The sequence below is a fragment of the Lissotriton vulgaris genome, unplaced genomic scaffold (assembly GCF_964263255.1).
Source record: "Lissotriton vulgaris unplaced genomic scaffold, aLisVul1.2 SCAFFOLD_9152, whole genome shotgun sequence".
Classification (NCBI taxonomy): domain Eukaryota; kingdom Metazoa; phylum Chordata; class Amphibia; order Caudata; family Salamandridae; genus Lissotriton; species Lissotriton vulgaris.
In genome coordinates this window covers 26,054-40,000 of record NW_028244426.1, presented here as the reverse complement: position 1 = coordinate 40,000, position 13,947 = coordinate 26,054, and the positions used below count along the sequence as shown (strand labels likewise).

General features: G+C 52.3%; 71 non-coding genes across 71 annotated transcripts in view; all 71 read right to left on the bottom strand.

The window, feature by feature from the left end:
• LOC147667446 (5S ribosomal RNA) overlaps nucleotides 1-14 on the bottom strand; it is a 119-nt gene extending 105 nt beyond the window's left edge. Inside the window, exon 1 of the ribosomal RNA XR_015304335.1 lies at nucleotides 1-14. This exon is cut by the window's left edge and continues 105 nt beyond it. This is a non-coding gene — a ribosomal RNA (5S ribosomal RNA).
• Nucleotides 15-94: 80 nt separating this feature from the next.
• LOC147667445 (5S ribosomal RNA) lies at nucleotides 95-213 on the bottom strand. The gene has a single exon (XR_015304334.1). It is a non-coding gene; the product is annotated as a 5S ribosomal RNA (ribosomal RNA).
• An 80-nt stretch (nucleotides 214-293) lies between these two features.
• On the bottom strand, nucleotides 294-412 carry LOC147667444 (5S ribosomal RNA). Its single transcript, XR_015304333.1, has one exon. It is a non-coding gene; the product is annotated as a 5S ribosomal RNA (ribosomal RNA).
• Nucleotides 413-492: 80 nt separating this feature from the next.
• Nucleotides 493-611, bottom strand: LOC147667443 (5S ribosomal RNA). Its single transcript, XR_015304332.1, has one exon. It is a non-coding gene; the product is annotated as a 5S ribosomal RNA (ribosomal RNA).
• Nucleotides 612-691: 80 nt separating this feature from the next.
• On the bottom strand, nucleotides 692-810 carry LOC147667442 (5S ribosomal RNA). The gene has a single exon (XR_015304331.1). It is a non-coding gene; the product is annotated as a 5S ribosomal RNA (ribosomal RNA).
• Nucleotides 811-890: 80 nt separating this feature from the next.
• On the bottom strand, nucleotides 891-1,009 carry LOC147667441 (5S ribosomal RNA). The gene has a single exon (XR_015304329.1). It is a non-coding gene; the product is annotated as a 5S ribosomal RNA (ribosomal RNA).
• An 80-nt stretch (nucleotides 1,010-1,089) lies between these two features.
• On the bottom strand, nucleotides 1,090-1,208 carry LOC147667440 (5S ribosomal RNA). Its single transcript, XR_015304328.1, has one exon. It is a non-coding gene; the product is annotated as a 5S ribosomal RNA (ribosomal RNA).
• Nucleotides 1,209-1,288: 80 nt separating this feature from the next.
• On the bottom strand, nucleotides 1,289-1,407 carry LOC147667439 (5S ribosomal RNA). The gene has a single exon (XR_015304327.1). It is a non-coding gene; the product is annotated as a 5S ribosomal RNA (ribosomal RNA).
• Nucleotides 1,408-1,487: 80 nt separating this feature from the next.
• Nucleotides 1,488-1,606, bottom strand: LOC147667438 (5S ribosomal RNA). The gene has a single exon (XR_015304326.1). It is a non-coding gene; the product is annotated as a 5S ribosomal RNA (ribosomal RNA).
• An 80-nt stretch (nucleotides 1,607-1,686) lies between these two features.
• Nucleotides 1,687-1,805, bottom strand: LOC147667437 (5S ribosomal RNA). The gene has a single exon (XR_015304325.1). It is a non-coding gene; the product is annotated as a 5S ribosomal RNA (ribosomal RNA).
• Nucleotides 1,806-1,885: 80 nt separating this feature from the next.
• On the bottom strand, nucleotides 1,886-2,004 carry LOC147667436 (5S ribosomal RNA). Its single transcript, XR_015304324.1, has one exon. It is a non-coding gene; the product is annotated as a 5S ribosomal RNA (ribosomal RNA).
• Nucleotides 2,005-2,084: 80 nt separating this feature from the next.
• LOC147667435 (5S ribosomal RNA) lies at nucleotides 2,085-2,203 on the bottom strand. The gene has a single exon (XR_015304323.1). It is a non-coding gene; the product is annotated as a 5S ribosomal RNA (ribosomal RNA).
• An 80-nt stretch (nucleotides 2,204-2,283) lies between these two features.
• On the bottom strand, nucleotides 2,284-2,402 carry LOC147667434 (5S ribosomal RNA). The gene has a single exon (XR_015304322.1). It is a non-coding gene; the product is annotated as a 5S ribosomal RNA (ribosomal RNA).
• An 80-nt stretch (nucleotides 2,403-2,482) lies between these two features.
• LOC147667433 (5S ribosomal RNA) lies at nucleotides 2,483-2,601 on the bottom strand. The gene has a single exon (XR_015304321.1). It is a non-coding gene; the product is annotated as a 5S ribosomal RNA (ribosomal RNA).
• Nucleotides 2,602-2,681: 80 nt separating this feature from the next.
• Nucleotides 2,682-2,800, bottom strand: LOC147667432 (5S ribosomal RNA). Its single transcript, XR_015304320.1, has one exon. It is a non-coding gene; the product is annotated as a 5S ribosomal RNA (ribosomal RNA).
• An 80-nt stretch (nucleotides 2,801-2,880) lies between these two features.
• On the bottom strand, nucleotides 2,881-2,999 carry LOC147667431 (5S ribosomal RNA). The gene has a single exon (XR_015304318.1). It is a non-coding gene; the product is annotated as a 5S ribosomal RNA (ribosomal RNA).
• An 80-nt stretch (nucleotides 3,000-3,079) lies between these two features.
• On the bottom strand, nucleotides 3,080-3,198 carry LOC147667430 (5S ribosomal RNA). Its single transcript, XR_015304317.1, has one exon. It is a non-coding gene; the product is annotated as a 5S ribosomal RNA (ribosomal RNA).
• Nucleotides 3,199-3,278: 80 nt separating this feature from the next.
• On the bottom strand, nucleotides 3,279-3,397 carry LOC147667429 (5S ribosomal RNA). The gene has a single exon (XR_015304316.1). It is a non-coding gene; the product is annotated as a 5S ribosomal RNA (ribosomal RNA).
• Nucleotides 3,398-3,477: 80 nt separating this feature from the next.
• On the bottom strand, nucleotides 3,478-3,596 carry LOC147667428 (5S ribosomal RNA). Its single transcript, XR_015304315.1, has one exon. It is a non-coding gene; the product is annotated as a 5S ribosomal RNA (ribosomal RNA).
• Nucleotides 3,597-3,676: 80 nt separating this feature from the next.
• LOC147667427 (5S ribosomal RNA) lies at nucleotides 3,677-3,795 on the bottom strand. The gene has a single exon (XR_015304314.1). It is a non-coding gene; the product is annotated as a 5S ribosomal RNA (ribosomal RNA).
• Nucleotides 3,796-3,875: 80 nt separating this feature from the next.
• On the bottom strand, nucleotides 3,876-3,994 carry LOC147667426 (5S ribosomal RNA). Its single transcript, XR_015304313.1, has one exon. It is a non-coding gene; the product is annotated as a 5S ribosomal RNA (ribosomal RNA).
• An 80-nt stretch (nucleotides 3,995-4,074) lies between these two features.
• LOC147667425 (5S ribosomal RNA) lies at nucleotides 4,075-4,193 on the bottom strand. The gene has a single exon (XR_015304312.1). It is a non-coding gene; the product is annotated as a 5S ribosomal RNA (ribosomal RNA).
• Nucleotides 4,194-4,273: 80 nt separating this feature from the next.
• Nucleotides 4,274-4,392, bottom strand: LOC147667424 (5S ribosomal RNA). Its single transcript, XR_015304311.1, has one exon. It is a non-coding gene; the product is annotated as a 5S ribosomal RNA (ribosomal RNA).
• An 80-nt stretch (nucleotides 4,393-4,472) lies between these two features.
• Nucleotides 4,473-4,591, bottom strand: LOC147667423 (5S ribosomal RNA). The gene has a single exon (XR_015304310.1). It is a non-coding gene; the product is annotated as a 5S ribosomal RNA (ribosomal RNA).
• Nucleotides 4,592-4,671: 80 nt separating this feature from the next.
• LOC147667422 (5S ribosomal RNA) lies at nucleotides 4,672-4,790 on the bottom strand. Its single transcript, XR_015304309.1, has one exon. It is a non-coding gene; the product is annotated as a 5S ribosomal RNA (ribosomal RNA).
• Nucleotides 4,791-4,870: 80 nt separating this feature from the next.
• Nucleotides 4,871-4,989, bottom strand: LOC147667421 (5S ribosomal RNA). Its single transcript, XR_015304307.1, has one exon. It is a non-coding gene; the product is annotated as a 5S ribosomal RNA (ribosomal RNA).
• An 80-nt stretch (nucleotides 4,990-5,069) lies between these two features.
• LOC147667420 (5S ribosomal RNA) lies at nucleotides 5,070-5,188 on the bottom strand. Its single transcript, XR_015304306.1, has one exon. It is a non-coding gene; the product is annotated as a 5S ribosomal RNA (ribosomal RNA).
• An 80-nt stretch (nucleotides 5,189-5,268) lies between these two features.
• Nucleotides 5,269-5,387, bottom strand: LOC147667419 (5S ribosomal RNA). Its single transcript, XR_015304305.1, has one exon. It is a non-coding gene; the product is annotated as a 5S ribosomal RNA (ribosomal RNA).
• Nucleotides 5,388-5,467: 80 nt separating this feature from the next.
• LOC147667418 (5S ribosomal RNA) lies at nucleotides 5,468-5,586 on the bottom strand. The gene has a single exon (XR_015304304.1). It is a non-coding gene; the product is annotated as a 5S ribosomal RNA (ribosomal RNA).
• Nucleotides 5,587-5,666: 80 nt separating this feature from the next.
• LOC147667417 (5S ribosomal RNA) lies at nucleotides 5,667-5,785 on the bottom strand. Its single transcript, XR_015304303.1, has one exon. It is a non-coding gene; the product is annotated as a 5S ribosomal RNA (ribosomal RNA).
• An 80-nt stretch (nucleotides 5,786-5,865) lies between these two features.
• Nucleotides 5,866-5,984, bottom strand: LOC147667416 (5S ribosomal RNA). Its single transcript, XR_015304302.1, has one exon. It is a non-coding gene; the product is annotated as a 5S ribosomal RNA (ribosomal RNA).
• An 80-nt stretch (nucleotides 5,985-6,064) lies between these two features.
• Nucleotides 6,065-6,183, bottom strand: LOC147667415 (5S ribosomal RNA). The gene has a single exon (XR_015304301.1). It is a non-coding gene; the product is annotated as a 5S ribosomal RNA (ribosomal RNA).
• Nucleotides 6,184-6,263: 80 nt separating this feature from the next.
• On the bottom strand, nucleotides 6,264-6,382 carry LOC147667414 (5S ribosomal RNA). The gene has a single exon (XR_015304300.1). It is a non-coding gene; the product is annotated as a 5S ribosomal RNA (ribosomal RNA).
• Nucleotides 6,383-6,462: 80 nt separating this feature from the next.
• On the bottom strand, nucleotides 6,463-6,581 carry LOC147667413 (5S ribosomal RNA). Its single transcript, XR_015304299.1, has one exon. It is a non-coding gene; the product is annotated as a 5S ribosomal RNA (ribosomal RNA).
• Nucleotides 6,582-6,661: 80 nt separating this feature from the next.
• On the bottom strand, nucleotides 6,662-6,780 carry LOC147667412 (5S ribosomal RNA). Its single transcript, XR_015304298.1, has one exon. It is a non-coding gene; the product is annotated as a 5S ribosomal RNA (ribosomal RNA).
• Nucleotides 6,781-6,860: 80 nt separating this feature from the next.
• Nucleotides 6,861-6,979, bottom strand: LOC147667411 (5S ribosomal RNA). The gene has a single exon (XR_015304296.1). It is a non-coding gene; the product is annotated as a 5S ribosomal RNA (ribosomal RNA).
• An 80-nt stretch (nucleotides 6,980-7,059) lies between these two features.
• On the bottom strand, nucleotides 7,060-7,178 carry LOC147667410 (5S ribosomal RNA). The gene has a single exon (XR_015304295.1). It is a non-coding gene; the product is annotated as a 5S ribosomal RNA (ribosomal RNA).
• Nucleotides 7,179-7,258: 80 nt separating this feature from the next.
• Nucleotides 7,259-7,377, bottom strand: LOC147667409 (5S ribosomal RNA). The gene has a single exon (XR_015304294.1). It is a non-coding gene; the product is annotated as a 5S ribosomal RNA (ribosomal RNA).
• An 80-nt stretch (nucleotides 7,378-7,457) lies between these two features.
• On the bottom strand, nucleotides 7,458-7,576 carry LOC147667408 (5S ribosomal RNA). Its single transcript, XR_015304293.1, has one exon. It is a non-coding gene; the product is annotated as a 5S ribosomal RNA (ribosomal RNA).
• Nucleotides 7,577-7,656: 80 nt separating this feature from the next.
• Nucleotides 7,657-7,775, bottom strand: LOC147667407 (5S ribosomal RNA). Its single transcript, XR_015304292.1, has one exon. It is a non-coding gene; the product is annotated as a 5S ribosomal RNA (ribosomal RNA).
• Nucleotides 7,776-7,855: 80 nt separating this feature from the next.
• On the bottom strand, nucleotides 7,856-7,974 carry LOC147667406 (5S ribosomal RNA). Its single transcript, XR_015304291.1, has one exon. It is a non-coding gene; the product is annotated as a 5S ribosomal RNA (ribosomal RNA).
• Nucleotides 7,975-8,054: 80 nt separating this feature from the next.
• On the bottom strand, nucleotides 8,055-8,173 carry LOC147667405 (5S ribosomal RNA). The gene has a single exon (XR_015304290.1). It is a non-coding gene; the product is annotated as a 5S ribosomal RNA (ribosomal RNA).
• An 80-nt stretch (nucleotides 8,174-8,253) lies between these two features.
• Nucleotides 8,254-8,372, bottom strand: LOC147667404 (5S ribosomal RNA). The gene has a single exon (XR_015304289.1). It is a non-coding gene; the product is annotated as a 5S ribosomal RNA (ribosomal RNA).
• An 80-nt stretch (nucleotides 8,373-8,452) lies between these two features.
• On the bottom strand, nucleotides 8,453-8,571 carry LOC147667403 (5S ribosomal RNA). The gene has a single exon (XR_015304288.1). It is a non-coding gene; the product is annotated as a 5S ribosomal RNA (ribosomal RNA).
• An 80-nt stretch (nucleotides 8,572-8,651) lies between these two features.
• On the bottom strand, nucleotides 8,652-8,770 carry LOC147667402 (5S ribosomal RNA). The gene has a single exon (XR_015304287.1). It is a non-coding gene; the product is annotated as a 5S ribosomal RNA (ribosomal RNA).
• Nucleotides 8,771-8,850: 80 nt separating this feature from the next.
• Nucleotides 8,851-8,969, bottom strand: LOC147667401 (5S ribosomal RNA). Its single transcript, XR_015304285.1, has one exon. It is a non-coding gene; the product is annotated as a 5S ribosomal RNA (ribosomal RNA).
• Nucleotides 8,970-9,049: 80 nt separating this feature from the next.
• On the bottom strand, nucleotides 9,050-9,168 carry LOC147667400 (5S ribosomal RNA). The gene has a single exon (XR_015304284.1). It is a non-coding gene; the product is annotated as a 5S ribosomal RNA (ribosomal RNA).
• An 80-nt stretch (nucleotides 9,169-9,248) lies between these two features.
• Nucleotides 9,249-9,367, bottom strand: LOC147667399 (5S ribosomal RNA). The gene has a single exon (XR_015304283.1). It is a non-coding gene; the product is annotated as a 5S ribosomal RNA (ribosomal RNA).
• Nucleotides 9,368-9,447: 80 nt separating this feature from the next.
• On the bottom strand, nucleotides 9,448-9,566 carry LOC147667398 (5S ribosomal RNA). The gene has a single exon (XR_015304282.1). It is a non-coding gene; the product is annotated as a 5S ribosomal RNA (ribosomal RNA).
• An 80-nt stretch (nucleotides 9,567-9,646) lies between these two features.
• LOC147667397 (5S ribosomal RNA) lies at nucleotides 9,647-9,765 on the bottom strand. Its single transcript, XR_015304281.1, has one exon. It is a non-coding gene; the product is annotated as a 5S ribosomal RNA (ribosomal RNA).
• An 80-nt stretch (nucleotides 9,766-9,845) lies between these two features.
• LOC147667396 (5S ribosomal RNA) lies at nucleotides 9,846-9,964 on the bottom strand. Its single transcript, XR_015304279.1, has one exon. It is a non-coding gene; the product is annotated as a 5S ribosomal RNA (ribosomal RNA).
• Nucleotides 9,965-10,044: 80 nt separating this feature from the next.
• Nucleotides 10,045-10,163, bottom strand: LOC147667395 (5S ribosomal RNA). Its single transcript, XR_015304278.1, has one exon. It is a non-coding gene; the product is annotated as a 5S ribosomal RNA (ribosomal RNA).
• An 80-nt stretch (nucleotides 10,164-10,243) lies between these two features.
• Nucleotides 10,244-10,362, bottom strand: LOC147667394 (5S ribosomal RNA). Its single transcript, XR_015304277.1, has one exon. It is a non-coding gene; the product is annotated as a 5S ribosomal RNA (ribosomal RNA).
• Nucleotides 10,363-10,442: 80 nt separating this feature from the next.
• Nucleotides 10,443-10,561, bottom strand: LOC147667393 (5S ribosomal RNA). The gene has a single exon (XR_015304276.1). It is a non-coding gene; the product is annotated as a 5S ribosomal RNA (ribosomal RNA).
• An 80-nt stretch (nucleotides 10,562-10,641) lies between these two features.
• Nucleotides 10,642-10,760, bottom strand: LOC147667392 (5S ribosomal RNA). Its single transcript, XR_015304275.1, has one exon. It is a non-coding gene; the product is annotated as a 5S ribosomal RNA (ribosomal RNA).
• An 80-nt stretch (nucleotides 10,761-10,840) lies between these two features.
• Nucleotides 10,841-10,959, bottom strand: LOC147667391 (5S ribosomal RNA). Its single transcript, XR_015304273.1, has one exon. It is a non-coding gene; the product is annotated as a 5S ribosomal RNA (ribosomal RNA).
• An 80-nt stretch (nucleotides 10,960-11,039) lies between these two features.
• On the bottom strand, nucleotides 11,040-11,158 carry LOC147667390 (5S ribosomal RNA). The gene has a single exon (XR_015304272.1). It is a non-coding gene; the product is annotated as a 5S ribosomal RNA (ribosomal RNA).
• An 80-nt stretch (nucleotides 11,159-11,238) lies between these two features.
• On the bottom strand, nucleotides 11,239-11,357 carry LOC147667389 (5S ribosomal RNA). The gene has a single exon (XR_015304271.1). It is a non-coding gene; the product is annotated as a 5S ribosomal RNA (ribosomal RNA).
• Nucleotides 11,358-11,437: 80 nt separating this feature from the next.
• Nucleotides 11,438-11,556, bottom strand: LOC147667388 (5S ribosomal RNA). Its single transcript, XR_015304270.1, has one exon. It is a non-coding gene; the product is annotated as a 5S ribosomal RNA (ribosomal RNA).
• Nucleotides 11,557-11,636: 80 nt separating this feature from the next.
• On the bottom strand, nucleotides 11,637-11,755 carry LOC147667387 (5S ribosomal RNA). The gene has a single exon (XR_015304269.1). It is a non-coding gene; the product is annotated as a 5S ribosomal RNA (ribosomal RNA).
• An 80-nt stretch (nucleotides 11,756-11,835) lies between these two features.
• LOC147667386 (5S ribosomal RNA) lies at nucleotides 11,836-11,954 on the bottom strand. Its single transcript, XR_015304268.1, has one exon. It is a non-coding gene; the product is annotated as a 5S ribosomal RNA (ribosomal RNA).
• Nucleotides 11,955-12,034: 80 nt separating this feature from the next.
• LOC147667385 (5S ribosomal RNA) lies at nucleotides 12,035-12,153 on the bottom strand. Its single transcript, XR_015304267.1, has one exon. It is a non-coding gene; the product is annotated as a 5S ribosomal RNA (ribosomal RNA).
• An 80-nt stretch (nucleotides 12,154-12,233) lies between these two features.
• On the bottom strand, nucleotides 12,234-12,352 carry LOC147667384 (5S ribosomal RNA). Its single transcript, XR_015304266.1, has one exon. It is a non-coding gene; the product is annotated as a 5S ribosomal RNA (ribosomal RNA).
• An 80-nt stretch (nucleotides 12,353-12,432) lies between these two features.
• LOC147667383 (5S ribosomal RNA) lies at nucleotides 12,433-12,551 on the bottom strand. The gene has a single exon (XR_015304265.1). It is a non-coding gene; the product is annotated as a 5S ribosomal RNA (ribosomal RNA).
• An 80-nt stretch (nucleotides 12,552-12,631) lies between these two features.
• On the bottom strand, nucleotides 12,632-12,750 carry LOC147667382 (5S ribosomal RNA). Its single transcript, XR_015304264.1, has one exon. It is a non-coding gene; the product is annotated as a 5S ribosomal RNA (ribosomal RNA).
• An 80-nt stretch (nucleotides 12,751-12,830) lies between these two features.
• LOC147667381 (5S ribosomal RNA) lies at nucleotides 12,831-12,949 on the bottom strand. The gene has a single exon (XR_015304262.1). It is a non-coding gene; the product is annotated as a 5S ribosomal RNA (ribosomal RNA).
• An 80-nt stretch (nucleotides 12,950-13,029) lies between these two features.
• Nucleotides 13,030-13,148, bottom strand: LOC147667380 (5S ribosomal RNA). Its single transcript, XR_015304261.1, has one exon. It is a non-coding gene; the product is annotated as a 5S ribosomal RNA (ribosomal RNA).
• An 80-nt stretch (nucleotides 13,149-13,228) lies between these two features.
• On the bottom strand, nucleotides 13,229-13,347 carry LOC147667379 (5S ribosomal RNA). The gene has a single exon (XR_015304260.1). It is a non-coding gene; the product is annotated as a 5S ribosomal RNA (ribosomal RNA).
• Nucleotides 13,348-13,427: 80 nt separating this feature from the next.
• LOC147667378 (5S ribosomal RNA) lies at nucleotides 13,428-13,546 on the bottom strand. Its single transcript, XR_015304259.1, has one exon. It is a non-coding gene; the product is annotated as a 5S ribosomal RNA (ribosomal RNA).
• Nucleotides 13,547-13,626: 80 nt separating this feature from the next.
• On the bottom strand, nucleotides 13,627-13,745 carry LOC147667377 (5S ribosomal RNA). The gene has a single exon (XR_015304258.1). It is a non-coding gene; the product is annotated as a 5S ribosomal RNA (ribosomal RNA).
• An 80-nt stretch (nucleotides 13,746-13,825) lies between these two features.
• Nucleotides 13,826-13,944, bottom strand: LOC147667376 (5S ribosomal RNA). Its single transcript, XR_015304257.1, has one exon. It is a non-coding gene; the product is annotated as a 5S ribosomal RNA (ribosomal RNA).
• Nucleotides 13,945-13,947: the final 3 nt, after the last annotated feature.

The following is a 13,947-nucleotide window of genomic DNA, read 5'->3' as shown; positions in this document are numbered from 1 at the left end:
GTATGGCCGTAGGCTCTAGGAGCACTGGTTTTGGGCCTCTTAGCTTTCTTCGCTCAGCTTCAGTACAAGCAAGCAAACCACTCTGAAAAAAAAAAGCCTACAGCACCTGGTATTCCCAGGCGGTCTCCCATCCAGGTACTAACCAGGCCCGACCCTGCTTAACTTCTGAGATCGGACGAGATCAGGTGCTTTCAGGGTGGTATGGCCGTAGGCTCTAGGAGCACTGGTTTTGGGCCTCTTAGCTTTCTTCGCTCAGCTTCAGTACAAGCAAGCAAACCACTCTGAAAAAAAAAAGCCTACAGCACCTGGTATTCCCAGGCGGTCTCCCATCCAGGTACTAACCAGGCCCGACCCTGCTTAACTTCTGAGATCGGACGAGATCAGGTGCTTTCAGGGTGGTATGGCCGTAGGCTCTAGGAGCACTGGTTTTGGGCCTCTTAGCTTTCTTCGCTCAGCTTCAGTACAAGCAAGCAAACCACTCTGAAAAAAAAAAGCCTACAGCACCTGGTATTCCCAGGCGGTCTCCCATCCAGGTACTAACCAGGCCCGACCCTGCTTAACTTCTGAGATCGGACGAGATCAGGTGCTTTCAGGGTGGTATGGCCGTAGGCTCTAGGAGCACTGGTTTTGGGCCTCTTAGCTTTCTTCGCTCAGCTTCAGTACAAGCAAGCAAACCACTCTGAAAAAAAAAAGCCTACAGCACCTGGTATTCCCAGGCGGTCTCCCATCCAGGTACTAACCAGGCCCGACCCTGCTTAACTTCTGAGATCGGACGAGATCAGGTGCTTTCAGGGTGGTATGGCCGTAGGCTCTAGGAGCACTGGTTTTGGGCCTCTTAGCTTTCTTCGCTCAGCTTCAGTACAAGCAAGCAAACCACTCTGAAAAAAAAAAGCCTACAGCACCTGGTATTCCCAGGCGGTCTCCCATCCAGGTACTAACCAGGCCCGACCCTGCTTAACTTCTGAGATCGGACGAGATCAGGTGCTTTCAGGGTGGTATGGCCGTAGGCTCTAGGAGCACTGGTTTTGGGCCTCTTAGCTTTCTTCGCTCAGCTTCAGTACAAGCAAGCAAACCACTCTGAAAAAAAAAAGCCTACAGCACCTGGTATTCCCAGGCGGTCTCCCATCCAGGTACTAACCAGGCCCGACCCTGCTTAACTTCTGAGATCGGACGAGATCAGGTGCTTTCAGGGTGGTATGGCCGTAGGCTCTAGGAGCACTGGTTTTGGGCCTCTTAGCTTTCTTCGCTCAGCTTCAGTACAAGCAAGCAAACCACTCTGAAAAAAAAAAGCCTACAGCACCTGGTATTCCCAGGCGGTCTCCCATCCAGGTACTAACCAGGCCCGACCCTGCTTAACTTCTGAGATCGGACGAGATCAGGTGCTTTCAGGGTGGTATGGCCGTAGGCTCTAGGAGCACTGGTTTTGGGCCTCTTAGCTTTCTTCGCTCAGCTTCAGTACAAGCAAGCAAACCACTCTGAAAAAAAAAAGCCTACAGCACCTGGTATTCCCAGGCGGTCTCCCATCCAGGTACTAACCAGGCCCGACCCTGCTTAACTTCTGAGATCGGACGAGATCAGGTGCTTTCAGGGTGGTATGGCCGTAGGCTCTAGGAGCACTGGTTTTGGGCCTCTTAGCTTTCTTCGCTCAGCTTCAGTACAAGCAAGCAAACCACTCTGAAAAAAAAAAGCCTACAGCACCTGGTATTCCCAGGCGGTCTCCCATCCAGGTACTAACCAGGCCCGACCCTGCTTAACTTCTGAGATCGGACGAGATCAGGTGCTTTCAGGGTGGTATGGCCGTAGGCTCTAGGAGCACTGGTTTTGGGCCTCTTAGCTTTCTTCGCTCAGCTTCAGTACAAGCAAGCAAACCACTCTGAAAAAAAAAAGCCTACAGCACCTGGTATTCCCAGGCGGTCTCCCATCCAGGTACTAACCAGGCCCGACCCTGCTTAACTTCTGAGATCGGACGAGATCAGGTGCTTTCAGGGTGGTATGGCCGTAGGCTCTAGGAGCACTGGTTTTGGGCCTCTTAGCTTTCTTCGCTCAGCTTCAGTACAAGCAAGCAAACCACTCTGAAAAAAAAAAGCCTACAGCACCTGGTATTCCCAGGCGGTCTCCCATCCAGGTACTAACCAGGCCCGACCCTGCTTAACTTCTGAGATCGGACGAGATCAGGTGCTTTCAGGGTGGTATGGCCGTAGGCTCTAGGAGCACTGGTTTTGGGCCTCTTAGCTTTCTTCGCTCAGCTTCAGTACAAGCAAGCAAACCACTCTGAAAAAAAAAAGCCTACAGCACCTGGTATTCCCAGGCGGTCTCCCATCCAGGTACTAACCAGGCCCGACCCTGCTTAACTTCTGAGATCGGACGAGATCAGGTGCTTTCAGGGTGGTATGGCCGTAGGCTCTAGGAGCACTGGTTTTGGGCCTCTTAGCTTTCTTCGCTCAGCTTCAGTACAAGCAAGCAAACCACTCTGAAAAAAAAAAGCCTACAGCACCTGGTATTCCCAGGCGGTCTCCCATCCAGGTACTAACCAGGCCCGACCCTGCTTAACTTCTGAGATCGGACGAGATCAGGTGCTTTCAGGGTGGTATGGCCGTAGGCTCTAGGAGCACTGGTTTTGGGCCTCTTAGCTTTCTTCGCTCAGCTTCAGTACAAGCAAGCAAACCACTCTGAAAAAAAAAAGCCTACAGCACCTGGTATTCCCAGGCGGTCTCCCATCCAGGTACTAACCAGGCCCGACCCTGCTTAACTTCTGAGATCGGACGAGATCAGGTGCTTTCAGGGTGGTATGGCCGTAGGCTCTAGGAGCACTGGTTTTGGGCCTCTTAGCTTTCTTCGCTCAGCTTCAGTACAAGCAAGCAAACCACTCTGAAAAAAAAAAGCCTACAGCACCTGGTATTCCCAGGCGGTCTCCCATCCAGGTACTAACCAGGCCCGACCCTGCTTAACTTCTGAGATCGGACGAGATCAGGTGCTTTCAGGGTGGTATGGCCGTAGGCTCTAGGAGCACTGGTTTTGGGCCTCTTAGCTTTCTTCGCTCAGCTTCAGTACAAGCAAGCAAACCACTCTGAAAAAAAAAAGCCTACAGCACCTGGTATTCCCAGGCGGTCTCCCATCCAGGTACTAACCAGGCCCGACCCTGCTTAACTTCTGAGATCGGACGAGATCAGGTGCTTTCAGGGTGGTATGGCCGTAGGCTCTAGGAGCACTGGTTTTGGGCCTCTTAGCTTTCTTCGCTCAGCTTCAGTACAAGCAAGCAAACCACTCTGAAAAAAAAAAGCCTACAGCACCTGGTATTCCCAGGCGGTCTCCCATCCAGGTACTAACCAGGCCCGACCCTGCTTAACTTCTGAGATCGGACGAGATCAGGTGCTTTCAGGGTGGTATGGCCGTAGGCTCTAGGAGCACTGGTTTTGGGCCTCTTAGCTTTCTTCGCTCAGCTTCAGTACAAGCAAGCAAACCACTCTGAAAAAAAAAAGCCTACAGCACCTGGTATTCCCAGGCGGTCTCCCATCCAGGTACTAACCAGGCCCGACCCTGCTTAACTTCTGAGATCGGACGAGATCAGGTGCTTTCAGGGTGGTATGGCCGTAGGCTCTAGGAGCACTGGTTTTGGGCCTCTTAGCTTTCTTCGCTCAGCTTCAGTACAAGCAAGCAAACCACTCTGAAAAAAAAAAGCCTACAGCACCTGGTATTCCCAGGCGGTCTCCCATCCAGGTACTAACCAGGCCCGACCCTGCTTAACTTCTGAGATCGGACGAGATCAGGTGCTTTCAGGGTGGTATGGCCGTAGGCTCTAGGAGCACTGGTTTTGGGCCTCTTAGCTTTCTTCGCTCAGCTTCAGTACAAGCAAGCAAACCACTCTGAAAAAAAAAAGCCTACAGCACCTGGTATTCCCAGGCGGTCTCCCATCCAGGTACTAACCAGGCCCGACCCTGCTTAACTTCTGAGATCGGACGAGATCAGGTGCTTTCAGGGTGGTATGGCCGTAGGCTCTAGGAGCACTGGTTTTGGGCCTCTTAGCTTTCTTCGCTCAGCTTCAGTACAAGCAAGCAAACCACTCTGAAAAAAAAAAGCCTACAGCACCTGGTATTCCCAGGCGGTCTCCCATCCAGGTACTAACCAGGCCCGACCCTGCTTAACTTCTGAGATCGGACGAGATCAGGTGCTTTCAGGGTGGTATGGCCGTAGGCTCTAGGAGCACTGGTTTTGGGCCTCTTAGCTTTCTTCGCTCAGCTTCAGTACAAGCAAGCAAACCACTCTGAAAAAAAAAAGCCTACAGCACCTGGTATTCCCAGGCGGTCTCCCATCCAGGTACTAACCAGGCCCGACCCTGCTTAACTTCTGAGATCGGACGAGATCAGGTGCTTTCAGGGTGGTATGGCCGTAGGCTCTAGGAGCACTGGTTTTGGGCCTCTTAGCTTTCTTCGCTCAGCTTCAGTACAAGCAAGCAAACCACTCTGAAAAAAAAAAGCCTACAGCACCTGGTATTCCCAGGCGGTCTCCCATCCAGGTACTAACCAGGCCCGACCCTGCTTAACTTCTGAGATCGGACGAGATCAGGTGCTTTCAGGGTGGTATGGCCGTAGGCTCTAGGAGCACTGGTTTTGGGCCTCTTAGCTTTCTTCGCTCAGCTTCAGTACAAGCAAGCAAACCACTCTGAAAAAAAAAAGCCTACAGCACCTGGTATTCCCAGGCGGTCTCCCATCCAGGTACTAACCAGGCCCGACCCTGCTTAACTTCTGAGATCGGACGAGATCAGGTGCTTTCAGGGTGGTATGGCCGTAGGCTCTAGGAGCACTGGTTTTGGGCCTCTTAGCTTTCTTCGCTCAGCTTCAGTACAAGCAAGCAAACCACTCTGAAAAAAAAAAGCCTACAGCACCTGGTATTCCCAGGCGGTCTCCCATCCAGGTACTAACCAGGCCCGACCCTGCTTAACTTCTGAGATCGGACGAGATCAGGTGCTTTCAGGGTGGTATGGCCGTAGGCTCTAGGAGCACTGGTTTTGGGCCTCTTAGCTTTCTTCGCTCAGCTTCAGTACAAGCAAGCAAACCACTCTGAAAAAAAAAAGCCTACAGCACCTGGTATTCCCAGGCGGTCTCCCATCCAGGTACTAACCAGGCCCGACCCTGCTTAACTTCTGAGATCGGACGAGATCAGGTGCTTTCAGGGTGGTATGGCCGTAGGCTCTAGGAGCACTGGTTTTGGGCCTCTTAGCTTTCTTCGCTCAGCTTCAGTACAAGCAAGCAAACCACTCTGAAAAAAAAAAGCCTACAGCACCTGGTATTCCCAGGCGGTCTCCCATCCAGGTACTAACCAGGCCCGACCCTGCTTAACTTCTGAGATCGGACGAGATCAGGTGCTTTCAGGGTGGTATGGCCGTAGGCTCTAGGAGCACTGGTTTTGGGCCTCTTAGCTTTCTTCGCTCAGCTTCAGTACAAGCAAGCAAACCACTCTGAAAAAAAAAAGCCTACAGCACCTGGTATTCCCAGGCGGTCTCCCATCCAGGTACTAACCAGGCCCGACCCTGCTTAACTTCTGAGATCGGACGAGATCAGGTGCTTTCAGGGTGGTATGGCCGTAGGCTCTAGGAGCACTGGTTTTGGGCCTCTTAGCTTTCTTCGCTCAGCATCAGTACAAGCAAGCAAACCACTCTGAAAAAAAAAAGCCTACAGCACCTGGTATTCCCAGGCGGTCTCCCATCCAGGTACTAACCAGGCCCGACCCTGCTTAACTTCTGAGATCGGACGAGATCAGGTGCTTTCAGGGTGGTATGGCCGTAGGCTCTAGGAGCACTGGTTTTGGGCCTCTTAGCTTTCTTCGCTCAGCTTCAGTACAAGCAAGCAAACCACTCTGAAAAAAAAAAGCCTACAGCACCTGGTATTCCCAGGCGGTCTCCCATCCAGGTACTAACCAGGCCCGACCCTGCTTAACTTCTGAGATCGGACGAGATCAGGTGCTTTCAGGGTGGTATGGCCGTAGGCTCTAGGAGCACTGGTTTTGGGCCTCTTAGCTTTCTTCGCTCAGCTTCAGTACAAGCAAGCAAACCACTCTGAAAAAAAAAAGCCTACAGCACCTGGTATTCCCAGGCGGTCTCCCATCCAGGTACTAACCAGGCCCGACCCTGCTTAACTTCTGAGATCGGACGAGATCAGGTGCTTTCAGGGTGGTATGGCCGTAGGCTCTAGGAGCACTGGTTTTGGGCCTCTTAGCTTTCTTCGCTCAGCTTCAGTACAAGCAAGCAAACCACTCTGAAAAAAAAAAGCCTACAGCACCTGGTATTCCCAGGCGGTCTCCCATCCAGGTACTAACCAGGCCCGACCCTGCTTAACTTCTGAGATCGGACGAGATCAGGTGCTTTCAGGGTGGTATGGCCGTAGGCTCTAGGAGCACTGGTTTTGGGCCTCTTAGCTTTCTTCGCTCAGCTTCAGTACAAGCAAGCAAACCACTCTGAAAAAAAAAAGCCTACAGCACCTGGTATTCCCAGGCGGTCTCCCATCCAGGTACTAACCAGGCCCGACCCTGCTTAACTTCTGAGATCGGACGAGATCAGGTGCTTTCAGGGTGGTATGGCCGTAGGCTCTAGGAGCACTGGTTTTGGGCCTCTTAGCTTTCTTCGCTCAGCTTCAGTACAAGCAAGCAAACCACTCTGAAAAAAAAAAGCCTACAGCACCTGGTATTCCCAGGCGGTCTCCCATCCAGGTACTAACCAGGCCCGACCCTGCTTAACTTCTGAGATCGGACGAGATCAGGTGCTTTCAGGGTGGTATGGCCGTAGGCTCTAGGAGCACTGGTTTTGGGCCTCTTAGCTTTCTTCGCTCAGCTTCAGTACAAGCAAGCAAACCACTCTGAAAAAAAAAAGCCTACAGCACCTGGTATTCCCAGGCGGTCTCCCATCCAGGTACTAACCAGGCCCGACCCTGCTTAACTTCTGAGATCGGACGAGATCAGGTGCTTTCAGGGTGGTATGGCCGTAGGCTCTAGGAGCACTGGTTTTGGGCCTCTTAGCTTTCTTCGCTCAGCTTCAGTACAAGCAAGCAAACCACTCTGAAAAAAAAAAGCCTACAGCACCTGGTATTCCCAGGCGGTCTCCCATCCAGGTACTAACCAGGCCCGACCCTGCTTAACTTCTGAGATCGGACGAGATCAGGTGCTTTCAGGGTGGTATGGCCGTAGGCTCTAGGAGCACTGGTTTTGGGCCTCTTAGCTTTCTTCGCTCAGCTTCAGTACAAGCAAGCAAACCACTCTGAAAAAAAAAAGCCTACAGCACCTGGTATTCCCAGGCGGTCTCCCATCCAGGTACTAACCAGGCCCGACCCTGCTTAACTTCTGAGATCGGACGAGATCAGGTGCTTTCAGGGTGGTATGGCCGTAGGCTCTAGGAGCACTGGTTTTGGGCCTCTTAGCTTTCTTCGCTCAGCTTCAGTACAAGCAAGCAAACCACTCTGAAAAAAAAAAGCCTACAGCACCTGGTATTCCCAGGCGGTCTCCCATCCAGGTACTAACCAGGCCCGACCCTGCTTAACTTCTGAGATCGGACGAGATCAGGTGCTTTCAGGGTGGTATGGCCGTAGGCTCTAGGAGCACTGGTTTTGGGCCTCTTAGCTTTCTTCGCTCAGCTTCAGTACAAGCAAGCAAACCACTCTGAAAAAAAAAAGCCTACAGCACCTGGTATTCCCAGGCGGTCTCCCATCCAGGTACTAACCAGGCCCGACCCTGCTTAACTTCTGAGATCGGACGAGATCAGGTGCTTTCAGGGTGGTATGGCCGTAGGCTCTAGGAGCACTGGTTTTGGGCCTCTTAGCTTTCTTCGCTCAGCTTCAGTACAAGCAAGCAAACCACTCTGAAAAAAAAAAGCCTACAGCACCTGGTATTCCCAGGCGGTCTCCCATCCAGGTACTAACCAGGCCCGACCCTGCTTAACTTCTGAGATCGGACGAGATCAGGTGCTTTCAGGGTGGTATGGCCGTAGGCTCTAGGAGCACTGGTTTTGGGCCTCTTAGCTTTCTTCGCTCAGCTTCAGTACAAGCAAGCAAACCACTCTGAAAAAAAAAAGCCTACAGCACCTGGTATTCCCAGGCGGTCTCCCATCCAGGTACTAACCAGGCCCGACCCTGCTTAACTTCTGAGATCGGACGAGATCAGGTGCTTTCAGGGTGGTATGGCCGTAGGCTCTAGGAGCACTGGTTTTGGGCCTCTTAGCTTTCTTCGCTCAGCTTCAGTACAAGCAAGCAAACCACTCTGAAAAAAAAAAGCCTACAGCACCTGGTATTCCCAGGCGGTCTCCCATCCAGGTACTAACCAGGCCCGACCCTGCTTAACTTCTGAGATCGGACGAGATCAGGTGCTTTCAGGGTGGTATGGCCGTAGGCTCTAGGAGCACTGGTTTTGGGCCTCTTAGCTTTCTTCGCTCAGCTTCAGTACAAGCAAGCAAACCACTCTGAAAAAAAAAAGCCTACAGCACCTGGTATTCCCAGGCGGTCTCCCATCCAGGTACTAACCAGGCCCGACCCTGCTTAACTTCTGAGATCGGACGAGATCAGGTGCTTTCAGGGTGGTATGGCCGTAGGCTCTAGGAGCACTGGTTTTGGGCCTCTTAGCTTTCTTCGCTCAGCTTCAGTACAAGCAAGCAAACCACTCTGAAAAAAAAAAGCCTACAGCACCTGGTATTCCCAGGCGGTCTCCCATCCAGGTACTAACCAGGCCCGACCCTGCTTAACTTCTGAGATCGGACGAGATCAGGTGCTTTCAGGGTGGTATGGCCGTAGGCTCTAGGAGCACTGGTTTTGGGCCTCTTAGCTTTCTTCGCTCAGCTTCAGTACAAGCAAGCAAACCACTCTGAAAAAAAAAAGCCTACAGCACCTGGTATTCCCAGGCGGTCTCCCATCCAGGTACTAACCAGGCCCGACCCTGCTTAACTTCTGAGATCGGACGAGATCAGGTGCTTTCAGGGTGGTATGGCCGTAGGCTCTAGGAGCACTGGTTTTGGGCCTCTTAGCTTTCTTCGCTCAGCTTCAGTACAAGCAAGCAAACCACTCTGAAAAAAAAAAGCCTACAGCACCTGGTATTCCCAGGCGGTCTCCCATCCAGGTACTAACCAGGCCCGACCCTGCTTAACTTCTGAGATCGGACGAGATCAGGTGCTTTCAGGGTGGTATGGCCGTAGGCTCTAGGAGCACTGGTTTTGGGCCTCTTAGCTTTCTTCGCTCAGCTTCAGTACAAGCAAGCAAACCACTCTGAAAAAAAAAAGCCTACAGCACCTGGTATTCCCAGGCGGTCTCCCATCCAGGTACTAACCAGGCCCGACCCTGCTTAACTTCTGAGATCGGACGAGATCAGGTGCTTTCAGGGTGGTATGGCCGTAGGCTCTAGGAGCACTGGTTTTGGGCCTCTTAGCTTTCTTCGCTCAGCTTCAGTACAAGCAAGCAAACCACTCTGAAAAAAAAAAGCCTACAGCACCTGGTATTCCCAGGCGGTCTCCCATCCAGGTACTAACCAGGCCCGACCCTGCTTAACTTCTGAGATCGGACGAGATCAGGTGCTTTCAGGGTGGTATGGCCGTAGGCTCTAGGAGCACTGGTTTTGGGCCTCTTAGCTTTCTTCGCTCAGCTTCAGTACAAGCAAGCAAACCACTCTGAAAAAAAAAAGCCTACAGCACCTGGTATTCCCAGGCGGTCTCCCATCCAGGTACTAACCAGGCCCGACCCTGCTTAACTTCTGAGATCGGACGAGATCAGGTGCTTTCAGGGTGGTATGGCCGTAGGCTCTAGGAGCACTGGTTTTGGGCCTCTTAGCTTTCTTCGCTCAGCTTCAGTACAAGCAAGCAAACCACTCTGAAAAAAAAAAGCCTACAGCACCTGGTATTCCCAGGCGGTCTCCCATCCAGGTACTAACCAGGCCCGACCCTGCTTAACTTCTGAGATCGGACGAGATCAGGTGCTTTCAGGGTGGTATGGCCGTAGGCTCTAGGAGCACTGGTTTTGGGCCTCTTAGCTTTCTTCGCTCAGCTTCAGTACAAGCAAGCAAACCACTCTGAAAAAAAAAAGCCTACAGCACCTGGTATTCCCAGGCGGTCTCCCATCCAGGTACTAACCAGGCCCGACCCTGCTTAACTTCTGAGATCGGACGAGATCAGGTGCTTTCAGGGTGGTATGGCCGTAGGCTCTAGGAGCACTGGTTTTGGGCCTCTTAGCTTTCTTCGCTCAGCTTCAGTACAAGCAAGCAAACCACTCTGAAAAAAAAAAGCCTACAGCACCTGGTATTCCCAGGCGGTCTCCCATCCAGGTACTAACCAGGCCCGACCCTGCTTAACTTCTGAGATCGGACGAGATCAGGTGCTTTCAGGGTGGTATGGCCGTAGGCTCTAGGAGCACTGGTTTTGGGCCTCTTAGCTTTCTTCGCTCAGCTTCAGTACAAGCAAGCAAACCACTCTGAAAAAAAAAAGCCTACAGCACCTGGTATTCCCAGGCGGTCTCCCATCCAGGTACTAACCAGGCCCGACCCTGCTTAACTTCTGAGATCGGACGAGATCAGGTGCTTTCAGGGTGGTATGGCCGTAGGCTCTAGGAGCACTGGTTTTGGGCCTCTTAGCTTTCTTCGCTCAGCTTCAGTACAAGCAAGCAAACCACTCTGAAAAAAAAAAGCCTACAGCACCTGGTATTCCCAGGCGGTCTCCCATCCAGGTACTAACCAGGCCCGACCCTGCTTAACTTCTGAGATCGGACGAGATCAGGTGCTTTCAGGGTGGTATGGCCGTAGGCTCTAGGAGCACTGGTTTTGGGCCTCTTAGCTTTCTTCGCTCAGCTTCAGTACAAGCAAGCAAACCACTCTGAAAAAAAAAAGCCTACAGCACCTGGTATTCCCAGGCGGTCTCCCATCCAGGTACTAACCAGGCCCGACCCTGCTTAACTTCTGAGATCGGACGAGATCAGGTGCTTTCAGGGTGGTATGGCCGTAGGCTCTAGGAGCACTGGTTTTGGGCCTCTTAGCTTTCTTCGCTCAGCTTCAGTACAAGCAAGCAAACCACTCTGAAAAAAAAAAGCCTACAGCACCTGGTATTCCCAGGCGGTCTCCCATCCAGGTACTAACCAGGCCCGACCCTGCTTAACTTCTGAGATCGGACGAGATCAGGTGCTTTCAGGGTGGTATGGCCGTAGGCTCTAGGAGCACTGGTTTTGGGCCTCTTAGCTTTCTTCGCTCAGCTTCAGTACAAGCAAGCAAACCACTCTGAAAAAAAAAAGCCTACAGCACCTGGTATTCCCAGGCGGTCTCCCATCCAGGTACTAACCAGGCCCGACCCTGCTTAACTTCTGAGATCGGACGAGATCAGGTGCTTTCAGGGTGGTATGGCCGTAGGCTCTAGGAGCACTGGTTTTGGGCCTCTTAGCTTTCTTCGCTCAGCTTCAGTACAAGCAAGCAAACCACTCTGAAAAAAAAAAGCCTACAGCACCTGGTATTCCCAGGCGGTCTCCCATCCAGGTACTAACCAGGCCCGACCCTGCTTAACTTCTGAGATCGGACGAGATCAGGTGCTTTCAGGGTGGTATGGCCGTAGGCTCTAGGAGCACTGGTTTTGGGCCTCTTAGCTTTCTTCGCTCAGCTTCAGTACAAGCAAGCAAACCACTCTGAAAAAAAAAAGCCTACAGCACCTGGTATTCCCAGGCGGTCTCCCATCCAGGTACTAACCAGGCCCGACCCTGCTTAACTTCTGAGATCGGACGAGATCAGGTGCTTTCAGGGTGGTATGGCCGTAGGCTCTAGGAGCACTGGTTTTGGGCCTCTTAGCTTTCTTCGCTCAGCTTCAGTACAAGCAAGCAAACCACTCTGAAAAAAAAAAGCCTACAGCACCTGGTATTCCCAGGCGGTCTCCCATCCAGGTACTAACCAGGCCCGACCCTGCTTAACTTCTGAGATCGGACGAGATCAGGTGCTTTCAGGGTGGTATGGCCGTAGGCTCTAGGAGCACTGGTTTTGGGCCTCTTAGCTTTCTTCGCTCAGCTTCAGTACAAGCAAGCAAACCACTCTGAAAAAAAAAAGCCTACAGCACCTGGTATTCCCAGGCGGTCTCCCATCCAGGTACTAACCAGGCCCGACCCTGCTTAACTTCTGAGATCGGACGAGATCAGGTGCTTTCAGGGTGGTATGGCCGTAGGCTCTAGGAGCACTGGTTTTGGGCCTCTTAGCTTTCTTCGCTCAGCTTCAGTACAAGCAAGCAAACCACTCTGAAAAAAAAAAGCCTACAGCACCTGGTATTCCCAGGCGGTCTCCCATCCAGGTACTAACCAGGCCCGACCCTGCTTAACTTCTGAGATCGGACGAGATCAGGTGCTTTCAGGGTGGTATGGCCGTAGGCTCTAGGAGCACTGGTTTTGGGCCTCTTAGCTTTCTTCGCTCAGCTTCAGTACAAGCAAGCAAACCACTCTGAAAAAAAAAAGCCTACAGCACCTGGTATTCCCAGGCGGTCTCCCATCCAGGTACTAACCAGGCCCGACCCTGCTTAACTTCTGAGATCGGACGAGATCAGGTGCTTTCAGGGTGGTATGGCCGTAGGCTCTAGGAGCACTGGTTTTGGGCCTCTTAGCTTTCTTCGCTCAGCTTCAGTACAAGCAAGCAAACCACTCTGAAAAAAAAAAGCCTACAGCACCTGGTATTCCCAGGCGGTCTCCCATCCAGGTACTAACCAGGCCCGACCCTGCTTAACTTCTGAGATCGGACGAGATCAGGTGCTTTCAGGGTGGTATGGCCGTAGGCTCTAGGAGCACTGGTTTTGGGCCTCTTAGCTTTCTTCGCTCAGCTTCAGTACAAGCAAGCAAACCACTCTGAAAAAAAAAAGCCTACAGCACCTGGTATTCCCAGGCGGTCTCCCATCCAGGTACTAACCAGGCCCGACCCTGCTTAACTTCTGAGATCGGACGAGATCAGGTGCTTTCAGGGTGGTATGGCCGTAGGCTCTAGGAGCACTGGTTTTGGGCCTCTTAGCTTTCTTCGCTCAGCTTCAGTACAAGCAAGCAAACCACTCTGAAAAAAAAAAGCCTACAGCACCTGGTATTCCCAGGCGGTCTCCCATCCAGGTACTAACCAGGCCCGACCCTGCTTAACTTCTGAGATCGGACGAGATCAGGTGCTTTCAGGGTGGTATGGCCGTAGGCTCTAGGAGCACTGGTTTTGGGCCTCTTAGCTTTCTTCGCTCAGCTTCAGTACAAGCAAGCAAACCACTCTGAAAAAAAAAAGCCTACAGCACCTGGTATTCCCAGGCGGTCTCCCATCCAGGTACTAACCAGGCCCGACCCTGCTTAACTTCTGAGATCGGACGAGATCAGGTGCTTTCAGGGTGGTATGGCCGTAGGCTCTAGGAGCACTGGTTTTGGGCCTCTTAGCTTTCTTCGCTCAGCTTCAGTACAAGCAAGCAAACCACTCTGAAAAAAAAAAGCCTACAGCACCTGGTATTCCCAGGCGGTCTCCCATCCAGGTACTAACCAGGCCCGACCCTGCTTAACTTCTGAGATCGGACGAGATCAGGTGCTTTCAGGGTGGTATGGCCGTAGGCTCTAGGAGCACTGGTTTTGGGCCTCTTAGCTTTCTTCGCTCAGCTTCAGTACAAGCAAGCAAACCACTCTGAAAAAAAAAAGCCTACAGCACCTGGTATTCCCAGGCGGTCTCCCATCCAGGTACTAACCAGGCCCGACCCTGCTTAACTTCTGAGATCGGACGAGATCAGGTGCTTTCAGGGTGGTATGGCCGTAGGCTCTAGGAGCACTGGTTTTGGGCCTCTTAGCTTTCTTCGCTCAGCTTCAGTACAAGCAAGCAAACCACTCTGAAAAAAAAAAGCCTACAGCACCTGGTATTCCCAGGCGGTCTCCCATCCAGGTACTAACCAGGCCCGACCCTGCTTAACTTCTGAGATCGGACGAGATCAGGTGCTTTCAGGGTGGTATGGCCGTAGGCTCT